Source organism: Pipistrellus kuhlii, unplaced genomic scaffold (assembly GCF_014108245.1).
Source record: "Pipistrellus kuhlii isolate mPipKuh1 unplaced genomic scaffold, mPipKuh1.p scaffold_m20_p_1, whole genome shotgun sequence".
Classification (NCBI taxonomy): Eukaryota; Metazoa; Chordata; class Mammalia; order Chiroptera; family Vespertilionidae; genus Pipistrellus; species Pipistrellus kuhlii.
Window position 1 is genome coordinate 180,200,035 of NW_023425404.1, and position 23,511 is coordinate 180,223,545.

The window sequence follows — 23,511 nt, forward strand, 5'->3', positions numbered from 1 at the left end:
ATTTATTCATTTTATATTTTAATAATTTTTATTTCTTTGTTTTCCTGTTAGTTTTCTACCGTGAAAGTGATACAGTATTTGGTTTTCTGTTGTATTGGAAAAAGCACTCTAAGTTATGGTTTTTAGGAATGATGGCACAAAATTAATATCAAAAGGACATTTTTTTCTATTCTATTTATCCCTTTTTTTACTTTACAGTTTCTCTTTTTTTTTTTTTTTCAAAAAGAAACAACTCTGAAGATAATGGTTTAAAAACCAATTTAGAGTGTTGTGTTATGCATTTAAATGTAAATATTTAATTAGAAACATATTTTATGTACAAAAAGCAAGTAATATACATTCCACTTTTCTTTAATTCAGTTTTGTCCTGATATTTATGCAAAAGTCTACAAACTTCAGGTTTTTAAAATGCTACCCAAATGAGTGTATTTTTAAGAAATACCTTAGTAAAGTTTAAGGCTCAAATATAATTTTTAAGATATCATTTTTATAGTTAGTATAGAATAACATTGTGTATTGCTTTAGAAATGCAATAAATTATAAGAGAATATCCTAAGCCACTAATCTAAGATAGATATATTAAAACAACCTTGCCATCATGAAATCCATAATTATTTACAGTATTAATCAAGTAATAAAACATGTCAAATATGTATCCATTCACATCTAGTAGAATCTAAGCAACACAAATATGTTTGACTTTTACTTATGTGCCTTAAAAAAGTCAAAGCTATAAACATCTGTAAACCATAAAGAGACATGATAAATTTGACAATCTATAAATAGAGCTCTGTAATGAGAGCTTTTTAACATAAAGGAAAAAGGCATACGTTTATATGGTTGTTTTGGTAGAATTGACTAAAGGTTACATGAGAAATAAGTTAATGGACTGAAGTTTATAGCTCTGTGTATAACTGTCAAATCTTTCTGTAAATTACCTTTCTCTTCTGCTGGCTAGAATGCACAAAATCCAATAAACTGTTAATAAAAATGGAAAGGTCATATGTAAATATCAAAGATCTTGAAAATGAACCAGAAAAGATGATAGTTTGCAGAAAAAAATATCATTTCATATTCTGTTTCATTGTATTCTACGTGTGATTTGGGTTACAAAGTGTGTTTCCAAGAAATAAAAATAGTAGGAAAAGTTTCTATTAAAAAAAAGATTTGTTTCCCATTTGAAAAGAGGAGTTTGAACACTAATTGGCTGTTGGTTTCTGCAACTTCAGAAGAATTGCAAACAATTAAACGCTTTTATATTTTCTCTGATTAAGCAAACTCTTAATAGGGCCTGGCGGAATTTATTCCAGAAACACTGAGAGAGCACAATCTGTGGAGGGTGTGTGGATGTGATGGAAGGCTCCTTGCTTAAGGCCTAAGAGGCTCATCCTCTATCTGCAGGCAGACACCTCACAATGCAGCATTTGCTGGCCTGGTCTCAAGCTTGCAAAGAATCTGGACCCTGGGAGAGCTGGTACAACAGACACTACCTACTCTTCTCTGTTGTAGGGAGCAGCTATAGGGTCAAGCCTTGGATTGACCTGTGGCAGGGCCACAAACAAGTCCCAGCTTGGAGGGCAGAATCCTACTAGCATAATTAAGCTTGGCCTTATAGTCCTCCCTGGTTCCTTCCTAGGTAGCCAATGGGCTGTGGGAGGTGCAGCAAGTGCTGCCAAAACAAGTGAAACTGGCAAGAACATTGGAAACATGTTGACCATTTCCCTTGTTTTGCTTTGTGTGCTCTGACTAGAAAATAAAGCTTCAGATTGCAGGCTGAGTCACTGTGTCCTCATCCAGGCACAAGTGAACCTACCTGGCTCCAAATGCATTCTCTTGTCTCTCTCCTTTAATCAGTCACCGCCCGTCCTCAGGTTCACCCCTGGCTGTGCTGGATGCGTGGTTCACTCTGTCCTGCTCCATTTATCCATAGACAGCATAGAATTTGTAAAGCCAATTTTAAAGTTGTAGCTTCATAAATGGAGTTAGACTTCAGAAGAATCTGAGTTTGAGCACATGCTGATTTAAAAATACATATATTTTTATTGACTTCAGAGAGGAAGGGAGAGGGAGAGAGAGATGGAAACATTAATGATGAGAAGAAATCATTGATTGGCTGCCTCCTGTACGCCTCACACTGGGGATAGAGTTCACAACCTGGGCAGGTGCCCTGACTCTGGTCCATTGGTTGGCGCTCAACCACTGAGTTAGGTAAGCCAGGCAAGTACCTGCTGCTTTTGATGAAGCCGTGCATGGTGCCTCTTGCTCTTCTAAGTCTGTATTTCAAGGGCTTTTGGTGCCTGGAAAAAAAAATGATTGGACAGAAGGGCAAACCATGGATTTAGTCCCTGGATAGGTCCTTGGAAAAACAAATTTATCTTTTCTTCTTCTTTTTTTTTTATTGGAAGAAACTGTATAGACTTTAGATAAAAGAACCAAGTGAGCTATACAAACAGAAGCACACTCCATCACTACAAAATATTTAATTAACAAGTTTGTATCTGATATTAGTATATTAACTATTGAACAACTTCTTATTCTATCATCTTGTTTAATCTTTAAATGTCAATCTATTTAACATCATGTAGCATAAATTTGCAAATAAGTTGCATCATCATTTATGTATTCAGACTTGTCCTTTCCTATTAATAAGAAGTTAACAGTTTTCTCTTAACTGTTTTCTTTTAATTCTAATGCCTGAACTGTAAAATTATTATACAGGGCCATCATATAAATCAAATTATTTCAAGAATGAGGTAATAAATAGCATTGGTTGCTAGTGAAGTCTTTTAGCTGAGGAGGCTATTAATCCTGTATGATTTAGGCTAGGTGTATACTCAGTTTTCCTTAAATGTTTTTTATTAGCCACTAAAAGCAATGAATGAATAAGATACATTTATTTAGGCCAATGCATCATGCTGTCCTCAAATGATCCAAATTATTCACCAAAAGTAGAGAATGAATGGATGAATGTATTTCACTGGAAACATATAGTGATAAAGGTAAGATTTCCAAAAAAGTTAATCATGTTCACATTTGATGTAATTTTACCCTTTCTTTAACTAAAGTCTGGAAAACATGCTTTAATAACAGTGAGAGAAACCCAGAACGGATCCACATATATACCCAAGTGGGATTTTGAATTTTTAGAAAAGTTCCCTCCAGAATACATTATTTAGCATATTTAAATAACATTGGCTTAAGGTCAGATTTAAACTAAAAGCCCTTTCAATTTAAACCTTTCTGATTCCTTGTGATCACTTTTCAATTAGACAATGAAAAACAATTTAGTGGATACTTAGCTTAATTGGTTTGCTTCTAAATTTTGACCTCCAGGGCTCCACTTATGTATTCTATGCAATATGCTTGTACAATTATCTTCCTCTTTAGAATTCACATTTCCCTTGATTTTGTAAAAACTGCCTGATTCAATCACTGTTAAACTATTCTTTACTCCTTTTTCCTTTTAGAAGTGTATGCTTGATTCAAGGCATTGCTTCTAACTTCCAGGATTAAAAGAAAACAGTTAACTTAGAATTAATAGGAAAGGACAATTCTGAACAAGTAAATTATGCTGTAATTTATTTGCATAGTTATGCTACATGATGTTAAATAGAATGCCATTCAAACATTAAATAAGGCAATAGAATAAGAAGTTGTTCAATAATTATTTAACATTCTAATGCAGATGCAAACTTGTGAATTAAATACTTTGTAGTGATGGAGTGTGTTTCTATTTATGTATCTGTGTTAGAGTATGTATAGCTTGCTAGGTTCTTTAATCTAAAATCCTTACAGTTCCGTCCAATAAACTTTAAAAAGTTTTAAGTTTAATACATCAGCAAATTATCCCTAATTGTATGCAGTATAATAAATAACATTAAGTTGCATGCAACTAGGTATATGAAAACAATCTCAAATATGGTCTAGGTTTAAAAGCAAAATTAGCTTCATATGAATTCTGGTCCTAATTATATAAAAGCTTTTATGATGAGAAAATAATTTGGTGTTACAAAGAGTAGTTTTCTAAGGATTAAATTTTTTGCTATGGTTAGATGCAGGACAGTAAGTGGCATCTCATGTTGAAAAACATAATTTTCAAAAACCTGATATTTATTAAGGCTTTGTTATTGAAGGTCATTCTGCCTCATTTACAGAAAATAGGTCTACTCTCCAAGACCCATAAGCTATTTTTTAAAAAGCAATTAATACTACGGGAATTTGGGACCGGAATGCACTGCGTTCCCCTGGACAGGATGGCTTGTTCTGGGCTCTTTGATAGTCGAAATCAAAGAATGAAACCATGAATGGAGGATGATATAGTGAAGGCGGAAATTTATTGAGAAATGAGCACAGACTCCCACGTGGGGAGGGGGAAGAGTCCCACTGAGTGCCTTTTACCTAAGGCTTATAAAGACTGCAGATCTTTGTGCCTTGATTTCCCCTCTGATTGGTCACCATACTCCTCTGATTTGGATACTATAGCAACTTCTGAGCTCAAAGGTCCAACCTTACATGGGACACATGAGACTCTCCTCCCTCATTGTCCTCTTATTCCCTCTGGGCTTTCTTCCTCCTTCCCTTTATTCTATAATTATGTACCTTTTGCTACTCCTTGCTCTCTTGCATTATGGAAATGTAACTTCTCCTAGCCCTTTTGTCTTATGGAAATATATCCTTGTGAAACTCTGTAGCCCTGTGGATTTTTTTCAATTACCCCTTAATATTTTAAATTTCCTAAACCTGCCTACTTCATCCCCCCCAAAATTCCTATTTTTACAAAAAACAAAAAAAAATAAACAAAGCTCAGTTCATTAAGATTTAGCATGAAAACTAGACAGGGTTGATACTTTCTTCCTGTTTAATAGATATGCAAATGATTCCAATAGGTCTGTATATAATTATTGAAGATTTTTAGAAAATATAGTAGTCATTGACTTTCATGGGCCACAGTTTTTCCACTTGTAGAAAGAAGTTATAAAGTGCTATATTCTAAATTTCTTTAAATCTGGGAATGCCTAATCCCCTATACAAAGGATTTCTCTCTCTCTCTCTCTCTCTCTCTCTCTCTCTCTCTCTCTCTCTCTCTCTCTCTCTTTCTCTCTCTCCTCTCTGGTTCCTTTGATTTAGCTCTTGCTTTCTTGCATTCCCCCATGTTCCCTCCATGGCAATATGGCCATGTGGACCCTATATGCAATGGACTAATGCACTATAACAGGGAACACAAACTAAGCTAATCTGAATTTATATTGAACTATGCAGACATGGAATGGAAAATTTGGACACTGGCTTTGATTCTAGCCCTATTGAAGTCCTGGCTATATTTCTTCCTTTATAGGACAAAAGGTAATGGGGCCTTGGAAACTCAGGGATGTAATTCCACAGAAATAAAGCTTCCTAAAATCTCTCATCCTCCTGTGCAAGTCTCAGAAAATTCCTTTCCTCAGGATATCACAAGAAGCCCACTTCCCCTGATAAAAAGCACTAGTACTCCTAGTCTTTAGCTGCTTTGATATTGGAAGAATTATCAGCAATTTGGGGAAATATGCATGTTTTATAGCTAAAAAAAAAATAAAATAACAATGCAAGGATCATGAGTTTTTTTTTTCTTATCCTTTCTCTTAGATTCTTGTGCAACCCAGGTCAAAATACTTATCTCTCCATACTTAAGCAGTTTGTCTGTATAATGAAACTGGTAGAATCATTCTTACTGAAGCTCTTCTGTCAGAAGATGATAGAAAATTGATGCCAGCATTTCTGAAGGCTTGGTTTAGGATAAGTGTGCTTGGATGCTTTAAAACTAACTGCTGACAATACAGAAGAAAGTAGAGGAGTGTGCTTTGATTTTAAACTTTTTTTCTTGTTATAGTTTCATTGTAATAAAGTAGCATATGAGCTCTCTTGCATTGAAGTAAAAATATTAGACTGATAACACCAGTAGCAGAAATGTATTCCTTCTTTTAGATTTAGATCTCAGCATTACATGCTTTGAAAAATAGAGGTGGGACAAACACAAACCTGTTGATTAAAAATACACACATAGAAACTTAGGACAATAAAAAGAGAAAGAAGATAAAGCTGCAGTGACAAGCCAAAGTCAAACTGCATCCTACTTACTCATGGCTAATACCACATCCGACTCTATTGATCAGAACTCCTGAGGCAGAGCAATCGTTATGGCAAGGCAAAGATATGAAGGGGGAATAGAATAAAATACATATAAGTATTCCCCTAAATATTAGAGGAATGCTTATATGCATTTTCCTAAATCCTCTTTGATATTCTAGAAGCAGAATCTCTTAACCCCAGAAATTACCTAAGGTTTCATTTTATTTATTTATTTTAATATATTTTTATTGATTCCAGAGAGGAAAGGAAAGAGAGAGAGAGAGAGAGAGAGAGAGAGAGAGAGAGAGAGAGAGAGAGAGAGAGAGAGAGAGGATGATGAAAGAGAACCATTGATTGGCTGCCTCCTGCATGCCCCACACTGGGAATTGAGCCCACAACCCAGGCATGTGCCCTGACTGGGAATTGAACCATGACCTCCTGGTTCATAGGTCAACACTCAACCAGTGAGCCATGCTGGCCAGGCACCTGAGGTATCAATTTAGAGATGAAGTCCATGTTTGCATAGCTAAGTTATAGTGTGAGAATAATGTCAGTGTTTTTTTATTGTTTATTATGTCTTGTACCAACTGCTAGAGGCTCAATGCCTCATGATTTGCCTACTGTTCTTCTGGCTCTTCTGCAGGCTGGGATTTCTAGCCATGAAGAAGCCTGCAAGGGAGAGCTCATAACAAAATTCTCTTCTTATTCTCATGGCATCCAGAGAAGATGGAATCTTCCTATTATTATTGCTTGCATGGACAATAACTTTGGAATTGCAAAGGACACTAGATGTTTTTATTAGCTGAGAGAAAATGAAGCAAGTACAGTTTTCTGCATTTCAGTGAATTCAATGGGATGAGTAAACCCGCTTATTTAATTTCTTCAGGGTTATTGGGAACTTATCATGCACTTATTCTCAACTAGACAAATTGGAAGATGCAAACTAGAACTTTGGTGATATGTACTTACTTACATGTATGAGAGAGAGAGCTGAGCACACAGGGACAGAAGTTGTTGTGAAGTAGTAGTTGAAGCTGATGGAGCAAAACAGCAATTATACTGCAGCGTGAAGATTTTGATAGCTTCAAATGTATCTAGAAGCATGGGCCTATGTAGCAACCAGAAAGACTACCTTAAGAGCATCCTCAGAGTACTCTAGGTGAAAGACAATGAGATTCTAAAATGAATTATCATATCATAGAGTTATCCTATTTTCTAATACATCCCTGGGAGCCTTCCAAACTATCATCATGGCACTTATAATACACTATTCTACATATGTTTTTCCTTGTTTCCTTAATTGACAGCCAACTGAATTAGGACAGATAATGTGGTATTGATTTTTGAAGGCCCAGTGTATGTTTAATCCTTAATGCATAGAAGGCGGTCAAAGTATGTGTGGTGAATGAAGAATATTACCATTTTCACTCTGATTTTTTTCTAATAAATGTTTAGACTACTAGTATATGTTTATGAAAACAACATGTTAATAAGAATTATATCCATGTGAATTAATCTTTTTCCAGAAATAATTCTCAAAGCACACTCTTAAACAAATTTAATCCTCAATCAAATTTTTATGCAGTTAAACTTTTTCACTCTGCCCTAATTTTATTTATTGGAACAATGGCTTTAATTGTGCATTCAGAAAAGAAACTAACATAAATTATTATCTAGCTAGAAGCCCAATGAACGTAATTCATGCTAGGGCCTTTGACCTTGCAGCCAGAGCTTCATCTGGAAGGTCATCCAGAAGGAGGTCCAGAAGGTTGTTCAGTTGTCTGGTCTAATTAGCATATTATGCTTTCATTAGTATAGATTATTTTCCATTATATCCTCTTTGCCATTCTAGGTTTCCTTGTGAGCTATAACTATGTGCCATTTTTTTCTAGGCCAAATTTGTAAAGAATAGTTTATTATTTTTCCAACGGTATCCATTATTATGATTGGCAAAAATCAATGATCACTGACATTTTAACAAATGTTCATTTTATTTAGGCCCAGAAACAATTATCTATTAAAATAAAATAAAACTATTTATCTGGCACTTCTCTTTTGAAGTTTGTCTTGATAATATCACTTTTAGATAACTGAAAATATTCTTCATCTCTTTTTGATAGCATAGTGCCGTCATACATAGTCCCATAAATAAGAAAAATAAGCATCAACTTTTCTACTTTTTTTTTTTCTAACTCTAGCTCTTTTACCTAATCCATCACTGAATTTCTTAGAATTCACCTTTGAAGTATAAGTAAGCCCATCCTTTACAGTTGGCTATAATTTTGCCACCTAAGCACCCATAATGTTTTGACAAAATTACTGTAACAGTCCACTTCTTGATCTCCTCCTCTCATCCATTCCATCACTTTACACAGTACTCAGTCGGGTGATGTTTTTGTTTTGTTTTTTTTCCCCCAACAGTTCAAATTGACTATCCTACAACTTAACACATTTCAAAGATTCTGAAATGCAGTTGATATCAATCATATCTGAAATGCTATATATTCTAGAATATGAAGAACAAAGCCTAAATAAAATGCATTGTTGAGTTTCATGTAAGAATAGTTACTGATAATTATTACTATTTTTCATACAGTATTTTTCTAATGCCTTAAGATATCATTTTATTGCTGGCTTTCATGTACATATTAGGGGTTCATATATGTTTGTGAGGGGAATCAAAGTTTTGCTACCCCAAAATATGCCTTTTGGTGTATTAACTTTAAGACTCAGAAAGAACCTTTGACCCTCCCCCCCATTATCTGTCTACAGAATTTAGATTAAAAAATCTGTTTAAAGGAAGGAAGCATCATCTTATCATCATAATATACACTAAATGTGGCAGACAAGGAGAAATCTAGCAAAGCCTGCTCATGAGACTTCCCTGTGCTCTATTGTTTCCGGGTGGCCGAAAAAGAATTTGTTTGCCACATGTTTGCTCTTTCTCATTTTCTTATAAATGACCTGTTTTCCCTTTGACATCCCAGACCCTGGCCTCCTTCTCCATAGTCCAGAATGGCCTATAAGTCTCAACTGCCCAATGTTTCCTTATATTCTCACGGCACCCATGTATGTACATTCATCATAAATTTTGGACATTGTCTCCTGTTAATCTGTTTCATGCTAACTTGATGATTAGCCCACGAGAAGGATTAGAAGATGGGAGGAGGTACTAGGTGTTTCACTGTAAGAAGAAACAACTTCTCCTGCTCTTCACTGCTATCTTCTCAGCCTCCACAAAGCAGTAACATGTGTGAGTGCATCCCCATCCTTCTGGGAGCTCTCTACTGCCAGATGCCAAGGTGCCAAGTGACAAGACCATGTGGAGTAGAGGGGGGAGAGGACGATGACTCTTCCAGAATCTTCAGTGAGACAGGACCTGGCAAGCCATGTGACCAAGGTAGTATCTGGAACCCACAGTCATTGTTAAGTTTTCCCTGGCACCTACCTCTAGCCATTCCACCCTGAGCAGCTCATCACAGGCAAGGAAGATTCTTCCAGTAACTATGCCCATGGGCACTAAACCATTGGCAAGGAGATCGTGGACCTGCTCTTGCACTTAATTCAGAAACTGGCCAGCCAGGACACAGGTCTTCAGGGCTTTTTGTTTTTCCATAGCTTTGGTGGGGAAACTGGTTCCAGGTTCACCTCGCTGCTGGTGGGATGTCTCTTTGTCGATTACGGCAAGAAGTCCAAGCTAGAGTTCTCCATTTACCCAGCCCTGCAGCTTTCATCTGTAGCTGAGCTCTACAACTCCATCCCCGCCACCCACACCTGGAGCACTCTGGTGGTTAACAGTGAGGCCATCTGTGACATCTGTTGTAAAAATCTCAATATTGAGCTCCCAACTTACAACAACCTGAATAGGTTGATAAGTCAAATTGTGTCCTCCATCACTATTTCCCTCGGATTTCATGGAGCCCTCAATGTTGATCTGACCAAATTCCAAATCAGCCTGGTGCCCTATCCACTTCTCCCTGTCATCTCTGCAGAGAAAGCATACCAGGAACAACTTTCTGTACCAGAGATCAGCAATACATGCTTTGAGTCAGCCAACCAAATGGTGAAATGTGAGCTTCGCCATGGTAAATATATGATCTGCTGCATGCTAGACCATGATGATGTGCTTTCCAAAGATGGCATTGCTGCCATTGTCACCATGAAGATCAAGTGTACCAGGCAGTTTGTGGACTGGTGCCCCACTGCCTTCAAAGTTGGCATTAATTGCCAGCCTCCCACTGTGGTAGCTGGTGGAGACCTGGCCAAAATACAGCAAGCTGTGTGCATGCTGACCAACACCACAGCTGTTGCTAAGGCCTGGGCTTACCTGAACCACAAGTTTGTCCTGATGAATGCCAACCATGCCTTTGTTCACTGGGTGAGGGCACGGAGGAAGGAGAGTTCTCTGAGGCCCATGAGGACATGGCTGCCCTGGGGGAGGATTATGAGGAGCAAGGTGTGGATTCTGTTGAAAGAAAGAGTGAGAAAGAAGGAGAGGAACACTATAGTTAAAAGATCACTAATGGACTGCTTTTACAAGGAAGCAGTTTTAAATATGGAAATGTGGTCTGATCAGTTAGTTTGTATGTAGCAATCTCTACTCTCATATACAATTATGGGCTTGCTTTAAACATTCAGACAAAAGCTGTCCATTTCTCTGATGGGTTTGGACAATATATTATCGGTCTTAAATGGAAAAAAAGAGGAGGAAAGTTATATTTTGACACCTCGTGTTTACATATTAGTCTTCCTAACTAAACATTGAGTTCAGGCATGACAATTATTATTTTCAACACAAAGATAAGATCTTTGTGGTCCTTAATATATATCTGTTGTCAGGCATTTCTCCTGTAAGCTGTACCAACTTCAACATATGACTATTATGGATTCTTTCTCCTGTGACTATATATAACCACCCTTATTGCCTTCATATTCCCTTAATAGTTTTTTAACATTTTTAGAAACTGTGCTTACATCACTTGTAATTATTAATCTTGGTAATTAGTGTATCTAATCTTTTTTCCATAAAAGTCTGGCTATAGGCTTATCAAATGTATAGCTCTCCACTGCTAATGTGTGTTGTTGTTGTTTTTTTATCACTGAAGTTTAATTAGTGATAAAGTATTGATTTTGCCCTAACTGGTTTTGCTCAGTGGATAGAGAATCGCCCTGCAGACTGAGAGGTCCCAGGTTTGATTCCGGTCAGGGCTTGTACCTTAGTTGTGGGCACATCCACAGTAGTAGGTGTGCAGGAGGCAGCTGATCAATGTTCTCTCTCATCTATGTTTCTAACTCTCTATCCTTCTCCCTTCCTCTCTGTAAAAAATCAATAAAATATATTTTTAAAAATGTATATTGATTTAATCATAAATCCACATGTAGTTCTTGCCAAAAAAAAAATAAAAATAGAGGTCTCATGTATAGTATTTTCATCTCCTCTCCATCCACCCAGTAATAGCAGTCAATTTGCCATCGGCCTGTGAAGGACCAAGAACATTTCTCTATTAGGCATGCATTGGGGGAGGATCACCTAGTACTTGTACTTGTGTGCCCCAGCAGCTCTGTGTCTGGCAGTAGGAGCGGTGTATCTGGCTTATGAAGACAAAGGGCTATTTGCTGTAGCATTTCCCCTCTTCCTCTAGGTGATGAAGAACACTTACCAGCTTGGGTATTTATTATCATGGATAACTCTTTTGGGGCCTCACAGCTATAGCACTGTTTGCGGTAAGTGAAGGAATGAGACCACTTGGGTGGCCTTCTGTTTGGGACACATTGGGTCAGGATCCTTTACTAGTTGATAAAGAGACTTAAAACTCCCTAGCCTGTGTGTTCTTTTGGTCATTTGGGATCTAGTGGACAGGATTGCTAAAACTGTGTCTATTTGATTGGGTTCCCCAGAAAAAGACTCTGAAATAAAGATTTTCACACAGATGTTTTGCTGAGGAGGGCACAAGGGATATACTTGTAAGAGAGAAAAGAAGTATTGGGCTGAGGGTATCCGTTAATATACAGCTGAGGCCTCAGCCAGACACAACAGGAAGTTCTGGAGCTGTGATATTCCTTCAAAGTTCATGGGGCTGATTCTGTACCTTTGCCATTCAGATATTGACTACATGTTCCCTGTTGGGGGTAAAGAGGGAGGGATAGTAATCTTGGGGTAGGCTCTGTGAGGATGAGGACAAGTCCTAGTGCAGCTGGTATTTCCTTTGTCTGGGGGATAGATGTGTCAAACCTGCTGAGGCTATTTTCCAGCTTTAGTGAAATATAATTGACACGTAGAATTGTAAAATTAAACTTAATTTTATACCTTTTTGTGCCCTTGAATTTGAAGTGAGTCTCCTGTAGGCAGCATATTTTAGGGCTTGCTTTTTGTTTATTCAGTCACATGTGTGGTTCAATTATTACATTCTGTGACTATAATTATTTATAAAAGATCATTCTAGCTTATTTCAAAGAATGAATTATAGAGGATGAAAAGCAGAAGCATGATATATATATTTCACAACCATGGTTGTGACTTGCTTGACAATGGTAGTAGAGGAATTATTTATTAGATGCATTCCAGATATATTTAGAGTTAGAGACAAAATTAATTACTAAAATATTGATAGGAGGGTAAGAGAAATAAAAGACTAAACATATATTAATGGCTTGAGAAATCGTAGGCCAATAGTAGAGTTTTCTAAAGGACACAGCATTCTCAGACTGGGAGAGATGCAAATTTTGTAAAATAATCAATAAGCCTCTGGGGCTCATGTTAAGTTTAAGATGAAAGCTGCACATCTAAGAGAAGATATCAAGGGGGCATTTGATTAGGTATCTCTGGAATTTTGTAGAAAATTCAACCAGTGTTGACAATTCCAAATAGATTCAAAGAATATAGATTTTTTTTTTTTAATCCAAGAGCCTTCTTGTATACTTGCTGGAGAACATGCACATATCGTAATGAGAGGAATCCCACTGTGCATCCAAGTCAGGAGACAGGGAGATACTAACAAAAAAAGAAAGAAAAGGAGCTGTTAGTGAAGTAGAAAAACAAAACAAAACACATGAAGTGTAGGATAAAAGAAGGCAAAAAAATTAGAAATTTAGCTATTACTTTTCATATATATATATAGATATATATATATATATATGCGCTAAAAATTTTTGTGAAGATAACTGATCATTGGTGTTAGAAAGCTAGAAATAAAGGATACCATTAAAAAGAAAAACCTAAATGGAACTGTAGGGAGAATTAGTAGAAAACTGTCATTGAGACAAGAGAAGAAATTATGTAGAAACAAGGAGACACAGAAAGGAATCAACCCAAACCCAGGGCTCTGAAATACAGAAGTGCAAGGGAAAAGCAAATACAGTGTTCACATAAAATGGCTTCAAGGAAATCAGTCATTAGAAGACTGCTAGCTGTGAAGTTACAGCAAGAAGAAAAGCTAGCAGGAACATATAAAAATTGAATATACCGAAATATTTGTTGATATATAAGGGATTTTGAAAGAAGAAAGTGTGAGGATTTGTGTCAGATAATTGGTAAACAGGATAATGTTCTAAGGAGGGACTGGGTTTTATCTATTGTAACTAAGGCAAACAGACATTGAATCATTATCATGTTCCACGGAAATATATGCAATGTACAAGGAATGCATTCCAGGGAATTAACAAATAGAGATTTAAGTTATAGATAATGATTACAGAATTTTATTTGAAATTATACTTAACTTTTTTTATGAGTCCTTCCACAAGGCTTTTACTGGCTGAGTTTTATTCTTCCTATAAGTTCCTATATTGCCCTATACATATCACCACTTTTTCATTATTCTGTTTCCAATGTTCTGTTTATGTGTCTTTCCAGCCCATTACATCTTTGAGAAAAAGAGATTGTGTATTTTATATCTTTAGATTCTGAGTACATAGCATGGTCTTATGAAGTGCATAGAAGGCACTCGAAATTTATTAGTTGATGGCATGAACTTCAAAGACTTAGAGCACATGTGTCAAACACAAGGCCCGCGGGCCAAATCTGTCCCGCCAGGCCTTGCAATGTGTCCCGCACCGCGCTGTCATCACTGCACTCCGCTGCGTTTCCATCACAATGACAGTTTATGACTGTTCAGTAAACCATTCGGCCCGCGATTTAGGCTGGATTTTAGATTTTGGCTCCTTCTCTGATTGAGTTCGACACCCCTAACTTAGAAAGGAAAAACATGCTCATGTTATTCAGAGGCATTGCAATGATATTTCTTTGAGTTTTAATTTTCCAAGAATATAGGACTTTTTTTTTTTTCTTGCAGGGTTGAGTTTGAAGGATGGCTTTATCCAAGAGATTCACTCTCATAAGAAAAAAGAAAATCACCTTAGAGTTTCTCTAGTCTTTATTTCTTTATGTCTGGAAAAGAATCAACAACCTTTTTGTATATAGGGAAACAAAACAATCTAAATGTTCCAATCAGAGAAAATTTACGATGGGGAATTGATCACATGGGTGTTTGAAGACCAAAGGAACACAATATCTGAGAAAGTAAACAGAGATTAGAAACAAGAGGAAGCCCTACCAGTCCTAAAACCAGAGGGACACGTGAAAGAGTGATGTTATGAGAGCTCTGAAGCTGGTGGTCTATAGCAAGACCTACACTTCCTCAGGAAGAGAGGCAGAGAGGGAAGGACTACGTTGTAGGAGAGAGAGTAATGGGAAGAAGCAGCTGATGCCACTGAGACCACTGGAAGCAGACAGTGAGCACAGGAACAGTCTTCTTTTGTGAACTTAACCCATAATCTTCTTATGATTCCTACCATTCGCCAGAAGGCAAAGGCACTTGGACAATTTTATTCCTACAATACTAAGCAAAGCAAGAATAGGAAGTGTTAGGGATGCATGTAAGAGGAAATAGACCATTTACTGGCCCACATTTTTAGATAATAAGTATTCATAGATAAATCTCTCAAACATCTTACCAAATAATAAAATATGATGACAAAACATTTTTTAATTTTATTACAGCTATGGAACAACTTGCTGAAACTGCAAATGCTTAGACTGATTTGGAAATGTTGTCCATTAATTCATAAATTTGTATCAGTACAGAAAAATCTATGACAAAATCTTTATTCCCTCATTTGTTTCACATATTAGAAGAAAAATCTATTCTTCTTATCTTATTTAGAAAGAATCGTATTAAGATGGCAGAGCTCACTAAATTTTGAAAGCATAGGAAGAAATTGATTGAGCAATATTTCTAGCCTTAGATCAGTGTTGTATGCCATTTTTAATTTGAAATTACCCATTTGATTCTGCTAGAGGAAAATGATGTTAGATAATTTAAGTAATAGCAATCAGAATTAATGAATATGTTTTCATTAAATTCAAATGCACCAAAAGCATTATCATTGAAATCATGTTTCTCCATCCAGAAGGAACACTTTATTTTCAATGTTTCCCCTCATAATTTTCACATATAATGACATAAAATAAGTTAAAATAACTTAGTGTATTCAAGCAATAATTTCTTAATTGAGGATTGGGTTTCACTTTTTTTTTTTTTTTTCATAAGAGATACATCTGTTTGAAAACAGGGGAGGAAATGCCTTTAACGGAACCTCATCACAGACATTTACTTCTGGTTAATATCTTGATATTTGTGGTTACTTTCCTCCTGAACTCAGCAGATCATTTGGCAAATAAAATGCCACTTTTATGTTACTAAACAAATAATCAATCAGACCACAGAAGACAGTCACAAAAACCTTATCAACTCCTAAATTGCAGCACACCTTAATTTCCAGCAACTTCTTTGGCTTAGCCTATCAGAGTTTTACAGACAAAGACAAAGTAGGGGAAGCTATTGATAGTTCAGACAGCAGAAATGTCCTGCACAAGGGCTTAGAGTTAAGAGAAGGCATGTCATACAAGGACTGGTCAAAAATTCTATATTGGGAAAAATATTGAGTATTAATGGAAATGTGGCAAAATATAGGTCCAGAATGCTAATAATAAGCACTGGGATTCAGCACCTTTTCCTTAAAATGATGGGATTTCATGTTAAAACTTTCTTGCCTTAGTGTTGAGAAAATATTAATAGGGACATTGCATTAGATGGAAGGCAGATAGAGGAAATCAAATGTGTTCCCAATTATCCTTGAAAATAATAGCAGTTCCCAAGTTACTTAGAGGTCAGTGGGGTTTGAGAGAATAGGGATGATTTAATAGCCATAAAGAAGAAAGCTATGACAAGTCATTGATTAGATGAGACATTTGAATTAGAAGGGAGAGATAAATATGACTCATTAATTTCTGACTTCCTTACTTCTGATTTTTGAGTTAATTTTGTACTTCAGTACACATTCAATAAAAGTGATGGCATTTTGTAAGCCTACAGTTTAGGGGAGCAATAATTAGTCTTTATAATCACCACAAATGTACTATTTTCTCCAATAAGTAAGATGTTGAATAATAAATCAGAAATGATTTTAAATGCCAACTGCAATAATTAATTTTATGTGTCAGTTTGGCTTGACAATGATGCCCAGTAGTTTAGTCAAACATAATCTAGAAGTTGCTGTGAAGGATTTAATTTAATCTGTGATTAACATTGAAGTCAGTATACTTGAGTAATGCAGATTATCATTCACAATGTGGATGGGCCTCCTCCAATCAGATAAAGTCCTTAGAGTTAAAGACTGATGTTTCCTGAAGAAGATATCCTGCCTTCAGACTGCAAAGTCAAGTTTTTATCTTGGTTCCTATCTTTTGTACTCAACCTGAATCTCCAGCCTGCCAGCCACACAATTATAAGGCTGTAATAAACAATAAGAAGCAATTATTTGACCAAAAAGACTGCAGTCCAAAGGATGCAGATTCAGGAGACAGCCACAACTGTGCTCCGGAGAGGACAAGGAAAGGCAGAGTTTATAAAAGCATTAACCACAAAATGTAATTCTTTCATGCAAATGAAGACTTGCTGGCTAGGTTGACAGGAATTGGTTAGTTCCAATATGCAAACGGGGATGAAAACCAGAAGGAATGAAGTCAAGTCCATATGTGTCCATATGTCAGTTGTTTCAGGATATTTATGACTCCAGTATGTTTTGAGCTGAGTTTGGCAACTTAATAGCACCCTTGAGGACTGAATCTCAAGATAAGTATAGGGTGCTTGGGCCCCACTTCCCTACTGACTCTATTTTTAAGTGACTGTCTTAGTAATACTTATTCCATTTTCCTTTTATCTATCATCTATCTAACATCTATCTATCATCTATCTATCATCTATCTATCTATCATCTATCTATCTATTATATCTATCTATCTATCTATCTATCTATCTATCTATCTATCTATCATCATCAATCTTTCCTCCCTTCCTCCCTCCCTCTTCTCTTCCTTATTTCCTTTTCTTTCCTCCTTCCTATTTATCATCTTCTATCTATCTATCTATCATCTACCTATCTACAATATATATATATATATATATATATATATATATATATATATATATACACATACATATATATCCCTCCTATTGGTTCTGTTTCTCTGGAGAACCCTGACTAATACAACAACCAATGTGAAAATTTTTTGTTACAACATCCCAGTCAGAAAGCCTATCTATTTCTGCTTGAAGTATTACTGTGAAGGAGATTTTGTTTCATCAGAAATTTTTTTTTTTTTTTCTGGGGTAGATTTGGTTGTTTGAAATTTCTTTTTGTTTTGCTTATTTACCTTCTTTTATTTATTTATTTTTTTGAGTTGAGGATTAGAGAATAGGAGTGAAAATTTCATTCTCTCTAACTTCCTGTCACTAATGAGTTGTAGATGTTGAAATGAAAAGAAAGATCTTGTATCATAATGTTACTTTTCACTATGTAAATTGAGGAAATTAATGGTTGCCCTTAGTACCATACAATATTGATGAGAGAGTCAATGGTGAAATCTATTTTTAAATTAGTTATCATTTTTGGTATGAGGTTTAGTTATCTTTGCCACTTTTTCTTCCAACCCTAGGAGGATTATTAAGCAGCTATACATGACATTGCTTGGTGTTGTACTTTATCATGATGGATATAGATTTCATTATACAAACTAAGATATGTAAGAATTTTTATTTCTCTTTTTCTATAAGTAAACTTAATCCCAAGTGCCAGTGTTTTTAATCGACAGAAATTTAATCTTCCCTTACACTACATCTTAGTTTCTAAAAGCTTATGAACTATCATAAAAATGGACAATGAGAGCTATGGGTAATGAAACATGGTCTTGTCCTTGCTTATGTATTTAACTCATCAAACCCTGCTGTTCTGTGTTAGCTCTCAATTGTTTTCCTTAAGGTTACTTCAATTTAAGTGCTTTTCATAACAATTAAAAAAGTTTCTCTCAAATGCCCTGAAATTCATCTTGCTATTCCACTACTACCACAAATAATAGAAAAGTTGGTGAGGTGTCTAAGACCTATCTGCCTACAAGTATTAATAGAGTTCTTCCCTCTGAAAGCTACAATAATTTTTTAAGAATATCTAGAACAGAAAAAACATCTGTTCCTGTTTTTTCTCTTGGATGCCTCAAACCAAATGAAGAATATTCTGATTTCTTGCCCTGACTCTGCCCTGCTTCTCACCACTAATTGGCTCCACCATTGTGGAAAAAGCAGGATGTGTGAGGGACCTACAATAGGGTCCCATACTTTCTTATCTTCCCTTCATATTATTTACTTCTGTGGGTTAATGTAGTTGACATAGATATAGTGGTAAAAATGGAGATAGAAAAAATAAATATGGATATGATACAGGTGACCTAGCCCCTTGATGATACCTTTTACTCTTTATGTAATATAAGTACCTAGCAAATTTGTATGATCCCTCTTTTGCTCAATCCCTCACTAGGACTTTTCTGCCCCATTTATACTGCATACTTTTCTAAACCCAACCAGAGTTAAATCCTAAACTCTTTCTATTCTATATTTCTTCTTACAGTGGCTGGAGGGAAAACACACTGCCAACATGTTCATACTTTTTTTTAGTGCTTCCTGGCTCTCTAGCTATCCTTTTGTTAATTCAGGTATTCTCACACTATAAAGAATCACTGTTTTATACTTTTTATTTTACATTCATCTTTAGGTGATGCCCTTGCTTTGGGAAAATTGGAAGAAATTCCATAGATACTTATCAACATGTCTACACAACTACCTTCAAAAAATGCCAACAAACTCTTCTGCCTAGTGATCCATAATTCTCTCTCAAACCTGGCCTTTTATTTGGGCATTAGATCTCATACCTTGGAACCATACTATAATTTACCATACTCCTATTATCTCTAACAATTTAATGTCAGAGTAACCATTTTTGGTGTTGTAATCAAAATGGATTTAAATACTATATATATTCTGATATTCTACCATTGCTGACATTTACTCTTGGATACCTAATATGTATTTTAATCTTGACATAGCCAAGATAGAATTGCTGCTCTTTCTCCTTAAACCTTCTCCACCAATAACCTTTCTTCAATTGGTTGACAACTCTAGTTTTCCACTTGTTTAGAACCAACAGTTTGAAGTCACTCTTGATTTTTGCTCTTTCTTTTATTTTCTGTGTCAAATATATTACAAATCTTATTTGCTCAACATTCAAAATGCATCCAAAATACTGCCACTTCTCATTACTATATAACTATCACTCTGACCACCATTATTTCCTTCTTGAATTTGTACAAATACCCTCTAGTAGATTTCTCTGCATCTATACTTGGCCTCTCACAGTTTGTTCTTTATTCTTCAGCCAAAGTAAGTGACTCTTTTCACTCTTCACTCATAATGGCTCTACTTTCCACAAATGCAATGCCAAATTCATTAAAATGGTCTTCAAGTTCCTTCTAAAATTCCCCCATTACCTTTAAAGGGTTAATTCTCCATTACCTCCAAATTAATTACTTCTCACTCATTACTTACTCAACCATATCTACTTCAGCTTCCTTTCTGTAACTAAAATATGCTATAAATATTCCCATTTCAGTGTAATTTGTTTGGGTAGTTTCTCTAAATGAATCACTCAATTCTCAGGTGTTCACTTGGCTAATTCCATTACTTTCTTGAAATCTCGGTTCAAATCTTATCTTTCCAATGAGGGTCTACTCCTGTCTACCCTACTTAATACTACATTTTAAATCTCCTTTGTCCTGCTTCTTTCTCAATTTTTAAAATATAATTTACTTTACTATATTTGCTGATAATTGTAGTAAAAGCTCAATAGGGCAAATATCATTACTGCTTTATAACTGAAATATCTTAGTTAACAAAAAAAATCTGGAGCATAAGTAGGCAATAAATAAATATTTATTAAAAAATACAAGGGAGAATTCTATTACTTTTGGCTCAATTTTCCTAATGACATATCTGTTTGAAGTGTAAACATTTTCCCCCATGTACTATCACATTCTGAGGTCAGAGGGATCATTAGGTCTAACTGATTGAATGATATAGAATCTAGGATATAAAGCAAAATACCTTAAAATTATCAACTAGTACATCAAATGTTATTTAGCCATTGGTTGGTTGTTTTTTAATGTAATCTTTAGAATAATCTGTTGTTTTAAATCCTGCATTTTATGTGGAATAAGAACTTCAGAAAAATTAAGAGACATGCTCAAAGTCATACAACCAGAAAGTGGCACAAATATTGTTTGAGCAGAAGTATTGCCAACTTTATTCCCTCCATTTCACATGGAAAAACATCATCACATTTGACTTTTCATTTCTTGTCTCTAGTCTAAATGCCATGTTTTTTCATATACTTTTTGCTTTCTCATCACTCTAATCACATTCTTTAGTCTATAAATTCAGCCTGTGATTACAGCCTGTCTCCCAAAATCAAAGTGGGTATACATACCAAGTCTCAGTTTCAGTTTGGATATATCACTATGGTAATATGTGTCACAGACTTATTTCCTTTGAAGCAACACGTGTTCATTCCAGTAACATAATAACAGTGATATTGGTGTTTGCAATGACGTGACTAGCATACACAACTGTAAGTATGATGGCCAGGAGAAAATATTACTACATGTCTTTGTTCCCAGATTGCTTGCATTACTTTATTTTTCAACTGAATTTATTGGAGTAACATTGGTTCGAAACACCATACAGGTTTCAAGTGTACAACTCAATAAAACATTATTTGCACATTGCATCATACACCCATTGCCCCAAGCAAAATCTCTTTCCATCCCATTCGCTCCCTTTGCCCACCTACACCTACTCCCCGCCTCCTTTACCTGCTGTGTCTATATTATTTATATATATATTTTTTCTTATTGCTTCTTTTCTGTTCTTAATGTTTCTCTTCCCTTTACACCTCCTAAATTAGAGATATATTACTAGGCAGTCCGACATACAAATATTAAGATGGGAATTAATCAGAACACACAGAGGAAATATTGGAGAGATATCAGACCACGATACATTCTTCTCTAAATGGTGTGCTGAAAATATATACAAATAGGGGAAAATTAAATTTCATTAGCATTTCATTATTTTTTCTAAGTATATGTGTGTGTCTGTGTGTGTGTGTGTGTGTGTAATACCTCAAACAATTACTTTGAACTGAGTTTTTCTTGTTTCGATAAACTCTACTTCTGTTTTTAATATAATTGTGTAACAAAGATCAGGAATTATTTGTGATTCATCCTCTGAGATGTCAAACTTTTTATTTAAATAATATTAAAGATATTGTTGTAGTAATGTAGCTTCAATCTTTGAGAAAAATGTTCTACAGAGGCTGAGCACATTGTAAAGCTTTTTGCAGGCTTAAGCCAGAACTATTTTAAGGACAATTTAACATTAAGCTAGGGTATGCCTTAAATAGTAGTAGCATGCCTTTTGAATTTAATGGCTGTACAACTTCAGTCACCAATACTTTTGTCAAATTCTTTTCCAAACAGAAAGTGGGGGGGGGGGGGGAGAGGAGGATTAAACACTCTCGCAAGATAAAGCCTAGATGAAACTTTTGTTCCAGATCTGATTGTCCTTGTTTGGTTGAGTCAAATTCAATATTATTGTGAATGTCATGAGGAATTTGGCATCAGTGCTTGCAAATACTTTGTTTGATATTGTGTATTTAAACAGCTGAGTCAACATAGAGGCATCTGTGCATCTTTCTACTAACAAGGGACCTGGAGTATGTCTTTCAAACATTGGTGTTAGCAAAGACCAGTGAGGCAAATCCTGGGAACAGTGAAATGTATCTATTCATCACTCTGAAGGCAATGCTTTCTATTGATCATTGAAGATATGAGTGTACAGTCAAGGGATTTCATAAGAATAGACATGTAGAACAGAAAACTTCCATGTGGTGATCATAAAGTATCTTCTGAACTTTCTTAGGCTTGTAAATTTCCCCTTCTGAGATTCACATCTATCAGTGTAGAAGTCAAAACTTGCCTTTATAGTCACAAGAACAGAGATACACAGGTTTGTAATTCAAAAGTGAGAAAGCAGAGGTGCAACAGAATTCATCTTTTCTTTCAGAAGCCTTGGAGACGTTCATCTTTAGGAGGACAACAGAATCAGGAATTTTGATATCCAGTTCCTTGATTTAGCACAAAAGCTATGATGTATTTGATGGACTATCTAATGCAGAATGGTAGCAGCAGGAGTTTCTTTCCGAAAGCAATCTGCATATTGTTCTATGTGCTTTCCTGGTTGGATTGAAAGGCTATGAGATATGAAGTACCATATTTTTTTTAGTGTATAAGACACTCCCCCTTTTTCCAACCCCAAATTAAGAAATCAATATTTTAAACATAAACCAGAACACGTTTTTATTTAGCAATTACCACAGGTAATGTTTACATACCAGTACTATGATATTGTGCAGCATATCACTTTATTCAGCCTCTGGTGCATCACTGCTCTCTTCTTCATCACTTTAGTTCCAGACATCAATTTCTTCAACTTCTATTGTATCACTGGTGTCTTCAGAGTCATTGTCTATTTATGTGAGATCATCCTCGTAAGCGTTGCATTTTCTGAGCTAACTTTGTTCGTGTTCTCATGGCCAACCCTTCTCTCTTCATAAAATTAAAACACTGTTTTGTCTTTTTTTAAAAATCAACAATGTTCATTTCACTTGGAAACATTCTTGCCTGACATTGAATAAGCTTGGTTGACACACATAAGCCACTCTGGTGCTGCTCCATAATCTAAGTCTTAAGCCTCTGGTCCAAATTTGCCCATTTTGCTGGTTTTCCTCTTAAGGCCTTCTTCTTTTTTGGCATCTTAAGGCCTTCTTCTTTTTTGGCATCTGTTTTCTCCGCTGTCAGATCATACACTCAGTGAGAGGACGTACAAATTGTCTCTCTGTAGTTCTATTCCCATGTTCTTTTGCATAGCTGATTACATTCAGTTTGAATTTTGCAGGGTAAGA

At 35.7% G+C, this 23,511-nt stretch overlaps 1 pseudogene; it reads left to right on the forward strand.

Moving 5' to 3' along the window:
* Window positions 1–9,120: 9,120 nt before the first annotated feature.
* LOC118724516 lies at window positions 9,121–10,617 on the forward strand (annotated as a pseudogene).
* Window positions 10,618–23,511: the final 12,894 nt, after the last annotated feature.